Source organism: Saccostrea echinata, unplaced genomic scaffold (assembly GCF_033153115.1).
Source record: "Saccostrea echinata isolate AGI-Se365-2 ecotype Australia unplaced genomic scaffold, CSIRO_AGI_Sech_v1 ptg000056l, whole genome shotgun sequence".
NCBI lineage: Eukaryota > Metazoa > Mollusca > Bivalvia > Ostreida > Ostreidae > Saccostrea > Saccostrea echinata.
The window spans coordinates 785,816-796,907 of NW_026889805.1; the positions used below are offsets into that span (position 1 = coordinate 785,816).

General features: G+C 30.8%; 1 long non-coding RNA gene across 1 annotated transcript; it reads right to left on the reverse strand.

The window, feature by feature from the left end:
* Positions 1-230: 230 nt before the first annotated feature.
* On the reverse strand, positions 231-1,585 carry LOC133173377 (uncharacterized). Its single transcript, XR_009719036.1, has 3 exons — positions 1,534-1,585; positions 1,339-1,433; positions 231-298 (listed from the first exon to the last, which is right to left on the reverse strand). It is a non-coding gene; the product is annotated as an uncharacterized LOC133173377 (long non-coding RNA).
* Between the last annotated feature and the right edge of the window lie 9,507 nt (positions 1,586-11,092).

Here is an 11,092-nt window from a genome sequence, read left to right on the forward strand (position 1 = left end):
CAATTTTGCCTAAAATAATGTTCTTAGTCTATAGAAATACCCCCACCCCCCTTATTTTCATTTTTTACTGTGATATTTAACATACAAGTTTTTAGACAAAGTTAATGATAGATAATGATAGAAACAACCACTTTTGCCAAAACTAGGATCTTAGTTGAACAACTTACCAAGTCTGGTAGCTGTAAGATCAAATGTGATGAATGTTGGTTTTTCTATATATTCTTCAGCTTGCAAGAGGCACCAGATATTGGCTTGGTAAATGTTGACTTGGCAATTACAGACAGCCTTCACCCAAAGCCTGAAATAATAAAAGAACCAAATACGTTATAAAATTTTTAAAATGATTTAAAGGTTATTTTCAATATTATTCATTGATCTATGCCAATTCTGGAATAAACCTTCTAGAAGAGAATCATTTAAATGTGTAAATGTAATAATAATTCATGTTGATTATTAACTGACTTTACTTCAATAACTTTAATTGAATAGAAGAAGTAAATTTTTCAAGACTAGAACTGTTAATCCCTTTTTATTCACAAGAACTTTATTATCCTACAATAATACAAGTTAGACTGTTTGTTCGCAAAAGAAAAAAATTAATAAAACATAGCTCAAACTCTGTAAAGACAGACATCATGAGTAAAGCCTAGCTTTCCAGAACTATATCAAAATCTTAAATTAGAAAATCTTTCACACAAGTGCATTTCAGGTGTGGATCCAGGATTTTGCTTTCCCAGAGAAGGTGCTTTAAAATGGCAAGGGGCATTGGTTCTGCTGAGGTCCCAGAGAGGCAGGGTCCAGTTGGAGGTTTGGGGAAAAGCCCCCCCCCCCCCCCCCCCCCCCCCAGCTCCTGATAGTTCACAATTTGTAGAATCTTATTTTAGCACATAAATGACTTTATATTAATATCATAAATGACTGTCTTACATCAATGTAAGACAATGAAAATGATCTCTTGTTTTTTTGTTTTAGAGGGGGCAAGCGTATGAAGCACCTCTGCCAGAATCCATACCTGCGTTCTACGCATTTTTGAACAATACAGTATGTAGTAATCTTTAAAATAAAAAATTACCATTGATGATGATCATCACTTCAAATGTATTTTGGACATTTTTTGGCAAATGGCTTCTCTCCTAAGGCTTGTAGTACCTAAAGAAGGTTAGGTTTGAGTTTGGACCCTCCAGAACTAATTAAATATTAAAATAATTATATTCTCGTGAATATTAAGCATTCATGAATACGCATTACTACATGCAAAAGCAGAAATTTTAGCTAGGATTAAAATTTGGCATTATTTGGCAAGTGTTCAGATGGCTAAAATTGAATTTTGATATTTACCATAATGATTATATGGACAGTTGATCAAAGCAGTCAAATACATCCTGGTCAATTTCACAGCAGATAAATTCTACCAGTCTATAATTGTCACATCTCTGAAGAGAAACATAACAGAAGTTAGCATTACTGATAAATGCTGCTCCTTCATCTTTAAATAATTTTTTAATATGATAAAAAGTTAAATTTTAAATTTACCAAAAAATCCATCTTAAATTTTAGCTAACTCTAAATCCCGAAAAACTTCTTGAATTCTTCCTCCTCTTCTGTGAAATAGCCCTAAAATAAAAAAATTGTCTTATAATTATAAATGTACTGTATGTTAATTACTGTAAACTAACTATTATTCGCGTGCAAGAAATATTTGCGAATTTCACAACCTACTTTAACTCGTGAATATTAATCACCGCGAACCATTTATTTTGCTTTGTATTTGTATAGAATAATTCCTCATTTGCAAAAATTAATCGTCGCGGATCGATTTGAAACTAACGAGTCACGAATAAAAGATATTACATGAATAATAGTTGGGTTACAGTATTTACATCTATACTTTAAATCACCTTTTTTTTCAATAACTTTATTTTTGTGTACTTATGAAAGAATTCTGTTAGTGAATATTTTACTCTCATATATATATTTAATTCAGAAAGGATCAATTTGTAAATCATTAACTAATTTTGTTAAAATTTCACTTTGCAAGAATACATGCATCAAAAAATCATCTTGCTAAAATAGGGTTCACAAAATATTTTTGACCTACAGACTACATTTAAATTAATTACCTTGTAAGAGGTATTTTCTATAAATCATAATTTTGCTTACAATATCATTTCTTTCACTAAGGCCGTCATGTTTTCTTTCTTCATGTTTTCCTCAGCATATTTCTCCATAGCCACTCTCCTCTCCATTGATTTCAAACTTCTGGTATGAATGGTATTAGCAGGATGTTCATTAGATGGGGATTACCATCAGTGTCGATCCTGGCTATAAGAGACATCTATTTGTCATTCTTTTGGTATAATTTAATTACATCGTACAACAGGATATTAATACGTACATCATTTATTCCCACAAAATCATGGTTAAATAGATTAATCTTTTAAGAAAGCTCTTATAAACATGTATGAAAATGTTTTCTGATCACTTTTAAGAAAATCAATAATTGTATCATACAATTATAAAAATGTAGATTTTTATCTTCTTCAGCTTTGACAAAAGGTGCTTGCCGTATTTCTCCAGGTAAAATATCCAAAAAAGTATTATGGAACAAAAATCACTGATGTTTACTAATTCATTAAGGAAATATACACATTTTTTTTTAAAAAAAAAAAAGATCTTTATCTTGGTCCAATATATTATGGATACAAGTAGTCATTTTTATATTGCGTCATTTACTGAAAATTGTTTCTGTTTATTCCATTTTACAAAACAGGGCAGATCATTCCAACTGCATAACTTCCTTAGAATCAAAACTCTTCAGTAAGAAGTATTCAGAGCTTTCTTAATTAACAAATTTGTAAATAACATACCTGCACTGGCTTCTGTATACAAAAACTGGTATCGCTACTCGTCTTCAGCGCCTTCACATCTTCAGTCCATTTCCTTTGCCTCTTCTTGTACAGTATTCTGTTGGGTCTCAGATAAAAAGTGAACTGAACATGTATATCCACACAATTCCAGACTCATTGTGACCTTAACAGTTTCCTTGCTTAGACAGAGGTCAGCATTTACAGTTCCATGGTCAACAATTAACTTTCAAGAGCATCTAGAATTTCTCCACTCCATGGCATTTTCATTACACACCCCATATAATTCTCAGAAAATGTTTGTACAATATCATGCCAAATTCCTATAACTTCAGATCAATCAGAGAAAATGTCATAAATACAATGCTACAATAAATTTCCATAATCCCAAAGAAATTGTCATGTGGCAATTCTACAAGAAATTCCAATTACTTCAAATAAACCATAGATGGGACAGTCATGTGTACAATACTACAATAAATTCCAAAACCCCAAGATAAATTACAGATAATAACTTATGTACAATCTAATAAAGTCCCATAACACCAGATATATCATAGAAAACATCACATGTACAATTCTAAAATAAATTCCCATAACCCCAGATATATCATAGAATATTGTCATGTGTACAATACTACAATAAATTCCCATTACCCCAGATATATCATAGAACATTGTCATGTGTACAATACTACAATAAATTCCCATAACCCCAGATATATCGTAGAATATTGTCATGTGTACAATACTACAATAAATTCCCATTACCCCAGATATATCATAGAATATTGTCATATGATCAATAATATAACAAATTCCCATAACCCCAGATGATATTACAGAAAATGTCGTGTACAACACAACAGACCTGCCTACCCTTTTCATTGCAGAAATGAAGTCTAAAGCTTAATTTTGGTGGAATTTCAGAGGCAAAAGCATAATTCTTCAAATTTTACAATTTTGTCATCTCATCGCATTTCTATCTCATCTAAACAGTTCTGCCTGCTATATATCATAAAATGAAGAGAGTAAAAACATTTTAAATCATTCATTATTAACATTAACTTCATTTGTTGTAAAACGACGACATTCTAACATTCATTAAGTCATTGCAAATTACAGTTTACATTTAATTACAACCTACTAGCATTAAATTGAGCGAGAAGATATTCAATAAATTGTGTTAAATACTTCTTGAGCTTATGGTACTGTTAAAGTATGATACAAAGGAAGCAATAATCATAACTGACCAACCAAAAAATATTAAATAATGCATTTTTTCAGCATAAAAATTTTAAATGCATAAAATTGATTGTCATGGCATAACAACTTATTTTAGTTTTAGAAAGCAGAAGAATTATGCCAAAAGTGGAAGGGTTGCCAGGTCTGATATTACAATAAATTCCAATAACCCCAGATATATCATAGAAAATGTCATCTGTACAATACTACAATAAATTCCCATAACCCCAGATATATCATAGAAAATGTCATCTGTACAATACTACAATAAATTCCCATAACCCCAGATATATCATAGAATATTGTCATGTGTACAATACTACAACAAATTCCATGTGTACAATACTACAATAAATTCCCATAACCCCAGATATATCATAGAATTGTCATGTGTACAATACTACTGTTCAATAAATTCACATAATCCAAGATATATCAAAGAAATGTCATGTGTAAAATACATGTACATGTACTACAATAAATTCCCATAATCCCAGATGTATCATAGAAAATTCCATATGTATAATACTACAATAAATTCCTATAATCCCAGATATATCATAGAAATGTCATGTATAAAACACTACAATAAATTCCCATAATCCCAGATATATCATAGAAATGTCATGTATAAAACACTACAATAAATTCCCATAATCCCAGATATATCATAGAAATGCCAAGTGTACAATACTACAATAAATTCCTATAATCCCAGATATATCACAGAAATGTCATGTATAAAACACTACAATAAATTCCCATAATCCCAGATATATCATAGAAATGCCATGTGTACAATACTACAATAAATTCCCATAATCCCAGTTATATCATAGAAATGTCATGTGTACAATACTACAATAAATTCCCATAATCCCAGATATATCATAGAAATGCCAAGTGTACAATGCTACAATAAATTCCCATAATCCCAGATATATCACAGAAATGTCATGTGTACAATACTACAATAAATTCCCATAATCCCAGATATATCACAGAAATGTCATGTGTACAATACTACAATAAATTCCAATAATCCCATATATATCACAGAAATGTCGTGTACAATACTACATTAATTGTTAATTTTGATTCAATGTGTGCATCCCAATGCTAATTCTTACATTCATAATAATCATTAAAATATACCAGGTCAAGTTTGGTTATCAAAATAATTTTTAATTCTCAATCTTTTTGTCAGATGAAAGTAAAGACAGTTTAATCCTAAACAATAGTCAATGATAAGCCTGAAAGGTATACCTCTCAATATGCAGCTTCTGAAGTGTGCATTATATAAAAAAAGCATTTATAGGTTTGCTGCAATATCTGCAGTATAAACAACGCATTTATAGGTTTGCTTTAATATCTGCAAATTGTATTAATGGGACCTGAAGCAAACAGTCAGACAGACAGACAATCATCTACAAATAAGTTGTATCTTCAATAAAAAAAAATACATTAGTTACTGTCTTTAAACTGAAAACAAAAAACAATATATGCAGATTAGTTCCAATTTCAATGAGAAAATACAGTTACTGTTTATAACCTGAAAAAAAAAAACCAAACAAACAAACACATGATCTATTCCAATAAGTTTCAATTTTAATGCAAGAAAATGGATATATATATTGTCTTTCACCTGAAAAACAAAAGACACAATCTATTAGTTCCAATTTCAATGAGAAATACATACAATTAGTAACTTCTTGAACCTGAAAAAACAAAACAAAACCAAAAAAAAAAAAAATCCAATATTTATTCAAAGTAGTTCCAAGTTCAATAAGACAATAGTTACTGCCTGTAACCTGAAAAACAAAACACAAAATCTGTGCAAATTATTTCCACTTTCAATGAGAAAACACATACAGTTAGTAATTATACTTCTTAAACATGAAAAACATAACACACAATTAATTCAAATTAGTTCCAACTTCAATAATGACAAAAAACTGATACAATTACTTCTTTAAACCTGAAAAACAGAACTGAGAAAATCTATGCAAGTTAGTTCCAATTTCAAATGAAAAAATACAGTTACTACATGTCTTTAACCTGAAAAAAAAAACAACAAAACAAAACAATGTATTTAAATTAGTTCCAATTTCAATGAAAAATACACTTATTAATTACCGTTTTGAACCTGAAAAACAAAACACACAATTTATTCAAAGTAGTTCCATTTTTAATGAGAAAATACAGTTACTGTCTTAAACCTGAAAAAAAGTTCCAATTTCAATGAGAAAAAAATTAGTTATATGCTCTACAATCTGAAAAACAAAACACACAATCTAGGCAAATTAGTACCAATTTCAATGAGAAAATTAATAGTTACTGTCCTGAACCTGAAAAACAAAACACAATTTATGCAAATTAGTTCCAATTTCAATGAGAAAATAATAGTTATACCCTCTTTAATCTGAAAAACAAAACACACAATCTAGGCAAATTAATAGTTCCAATTTCAATGAGAAAATTAATAGTTCTTGTCCTGAACCTGAAAAACAAAACACACAATATTTGCAAATTATTTCCAATTTCAATGAGAAAATACAGTTATGGTCTTTAACCTGAAAAACAACACAAAATCTATTCAAATATTAGTTCCAATTTTAAATAGAAAATATACAGTTAGTAATTTCTTTAACCTGAAAACAAAACACAATCTATGCAAATTACTTGCTATTTCAATGAGAAAATGCAGTTACTGTCTTTGACCTGAAAAACAAAACATACAGTCTATGAAATTAGTTCCAAATTCAATGCAGGACATTAGGAAAGAAAAAAATGTTGGAGTTACAATGGAAAGACAGACTTTTGGATGGAAAAGGTAACACTATAAGCTGGGCCTTTTCTTGGCATTCTGAAAAAAAAAAATACAGATCTTTAAATTTTAATATGTCAGCAAATGCATACACAAATACATTGTTATTTATGTAAATAACTGCACTGTTAGAATACATGATAGATGGGTCAGGTATATTTATAAATCTAGCTCTAAATCCCAAAACATGACCATGGTACCTAATTTTTGGCCATGACAACCTTTCAGTAAGATATATATATGCATCAACTCCCAAGGTAAACTCTGAAGGCCCTTGGCCTCAGTGAACAAGATATATGCATGATCAAGCATGCAACTATACATTGCCATAAAATTCAAAAATGAGGCCACAGTGACCTATTTAAGGTTGTAAAACACCTTGTCCAAAGGTGCATTAACTTACAAGGTAAAATAGTCCTAGGCATCAAAATGCACAAGTTATGATAAAGACATAACCATGATAATTGCCAAAAAATGTGGCTATGGTGACCTACTATTGGGTTACATCTTTACCCAAAACAATATCAACTGACAAGTGTGAAAGAAAACATCAACTTATGACAAGTATTTTGAAAATTTCTCAAATGAACCATGGTGACCTATTTTGGGGTTACAACACCTTTGCTGAAGATGCATGAACTGACAAGGCTGGATGCTCCTAGGACCATAGTGCACAAGATATGACCATGACACAATTTGACCATGCATAGCCAAAACATTCCCAAATGAGGCCATGGTGACCTACTTTTGGGTTAAGCTACATCTTCCCTCAAGATGAAAGAGCTAACAGGAAGTAATGGTTGTAGGCAATACAGAGTGTAAGATATGTGCATGCAGGTCACATAAATGCGGAGATGTATGGGAAGCCAATTAATACAATAACATAATTAAATGATGAGAATATATAATATATACTATATACATGTGCATCAAAACTACTCAAGCTGTCCTAATGGGACTAAATAAACATCAAAAGGCACATTCAAAAACATGGCCTGTATATATATACACCGTACTTGCATTGAGCAAGCATTCTATAGAATACTGTCTGGGATATAGTGGGTAGGTAATCCAATGAGCACCCAGACAAAAAGCAGACGGAACATTCCTGACCATCACTGCATGTTTGGTAAAGACACCAAAAGCAATAAGATGGAGATTAACATAGAACACAAGTCACTGAAGTATAAAAATAAGAGACACATAGACCTCAAACACTGTCACTGATACAGGAATCACACACCATATGCAGCATTCAGAGAATGCATTGTGCTGAACATCCAACTACAGCATGTAGAAAATGGTTCTTGTACTAAATAAACAAAAGATAATCTCCTTATCCTCAGTCTCTGGATCATAAATGTATAAAGTGTAGCATGTCAATGCTTCCATCAGACTTATAATCATCAAAAATAATACACCATCATTGCAATCAGTTTGGTTTAGATGCAACATACAATAGTAAGTTCAAATAACTTGAACAGTTCAAAAACTATCATGCAAAACTGTAAAAGTGGATATTTATTTGTGTGGTTAATTATGCTCATTAGAAGCCAGAACATCACACAAGGGATTATTTCCATGATAATGGAGCAATGAATTATGAAATAATACATCTAAGGCATTAGAATGCGGGGGTTATTTATCGCGTTTTTAGCAAAATTAACTTTACGCATAAACTTCCATGTTTACAGCATGAATCTAAGAAGACTATGACTACCATGCAAAATTTTTTTTGTATTTTTTTTGTTTTTTTGTTTTTTTTTTGTTTTTTTTTTGTTTTTTGTTTTTTTTTGGCATTCTTAAATTTTTAATTACCATGCAAAACTAACTAACTATATATACAACTACTTAGAAAATGCACAGACAGAGAGAGGGGATGTTTGATAGGGTGTCCACAGGGGGAGGGGGGATATGTTTTAATTATTATCGAAGCACTCCTAAATGTAATACAGAGCCCACATCATCATGCTTTACAACACAATAGGATACACGCACAACACAATAGGATTCAGGCACAATATTACAGAATACATGCAAAACACGATAGGATACACGCACAACACGATAGGATACACGCACACTATATGATAGGATACATGCAAAACACGATAGGATAAACGCACAACACAATAGGATACACGCACAATATGATGGCATACACGCAAAACACGATAGGATACACGCACAACATGATAGGATACATGCACAACATGATAAGATACACGCAAAACACGGTAAACGCAAAATCAGATACACACCGAACACGATAAACACGAAATAGTATACACGCAGAACACAATAAACACAAAATCGGATACACACAAAACACGATATCAGTTACACACAAAATACGATAAACACGAAATCGAATACATGCAAAACACGATAAACGCAAAATCAGATACATACAGAACATGATAAACACGAAATCAGATACACGCAGAACACGATAAACACAAAATCGGATACACACAAAACACGATATCAGTTACACACAGAATACGATAAACACGAAATCGAATACACGCAAAACACGATAAATGCAAAATCAGATACACGCAGAACATGATTAACACGAAATGGGATACACGCAAAACACGATATCAGTTACACACAAAATACGATAAACACGAAATCGAATACACGCAAAACACAATAAATGCAAAATCAGATACACGCAGAACACGATAAACACGAAATCGGATACACGCAGAACACGATAAACACGAAATCGGATACACACAAAACACGAAATCGGATACATGCACAATACAGTAAGTACATGCGCGATAAGACATGATAGAATTTCAAGAATATGTTGCAGGTACTCTTTTAGTTTTTATTTATTTAATTTTTACATTATTTTGTTTTTAGAGTACTTTGCCAATAATCCATTTGTACTTAAGTTAAATTCAATTTTAATATTATTTCAAGCTTATCTCTTACTGTTTTTTGTTGTTTTGAAAAAGGAGTTTTTAAGAAATTAAAGAACTGGTAAAATCTTTTTTTTTATTATCTCATTTTTATTACTGAATTTTTAAAGGACTTAGCCAAGAATCAATATCTTAATTCAATTTCTAAATTATTTAAAAGTACTCTTTTTAGTTCTATGAGAAATAAGTTTTTAAAGAATTTCAGAACTTACTTGAAGAATTTATCTAGCTTCTTTATTTTATTTTCTTTATTTAGTTTCAAGAGCACTAAGCAAATAATCAATTTATATTTAAATTCAATTCTAAAATTATTTATCAAACCTAATAAAGCAAAACTCGATAAACACAAAATCGGATACACGCAAAACACGATATCAGTTACACACAGAATACGATAAACACGAAATCGAATACACGCAAAACACGATAAATGCAAAATCAGATACATGCAGAACATGATTAACACGAAATGGGATACACGCAAAACACGATATCAGTTACACACAAAATACGATAAACACGGAATCGAATACACGCAAAACACGATAAACGCAAAATCAGATACACGCAGAACATGATAAACACGAAATACGATACACGCAAAACACGATATCAGTTACACACATAATACGATAAACACGAAATTGAATACACGCAAAAGACGATAAACGCAAAATCCGATACACGCAGAACACGATAAACACGAAATATGATACACGCAAAACACGATAAACACGAAATCCGATACACGCACAATACAATAAGTACATGCGCGAGAAGGCATGAATTTTTAAAGGACTTAGCCAAGAATGAATATTTTAATTCAATTTCTAAATTATTTAAAAGTAATCTATTACTCTTTTTAGTTCTATGAGAAGTAAGTTTTTAAAGAATTTCAGAACTTACTTGAAGAATTTATCTAGCTTCTTTATTTTATTTACTTTATTTAGTTTCAAGAGCACTAAGCAAATAATCAATTTATATTTAAATTCAATTCTAAAATTATTTATAAAACCTTTAACTGTTCTCGGCTGCATGAAAAATAAGTTGTTAAAGAATTGAAGAACCTTATCTTAAGAACTCATTCGGTTTTTACTTATTCAATTTTTATTATTTAGTGTTTAGAGCACTAAGCAAATAATCAATTTAAAGCTAACCTCTAGCTGTTTTTAGTTGTATGGAAAACAAGATTCTAAAGAAGTTATTTCAAGATTTTATTC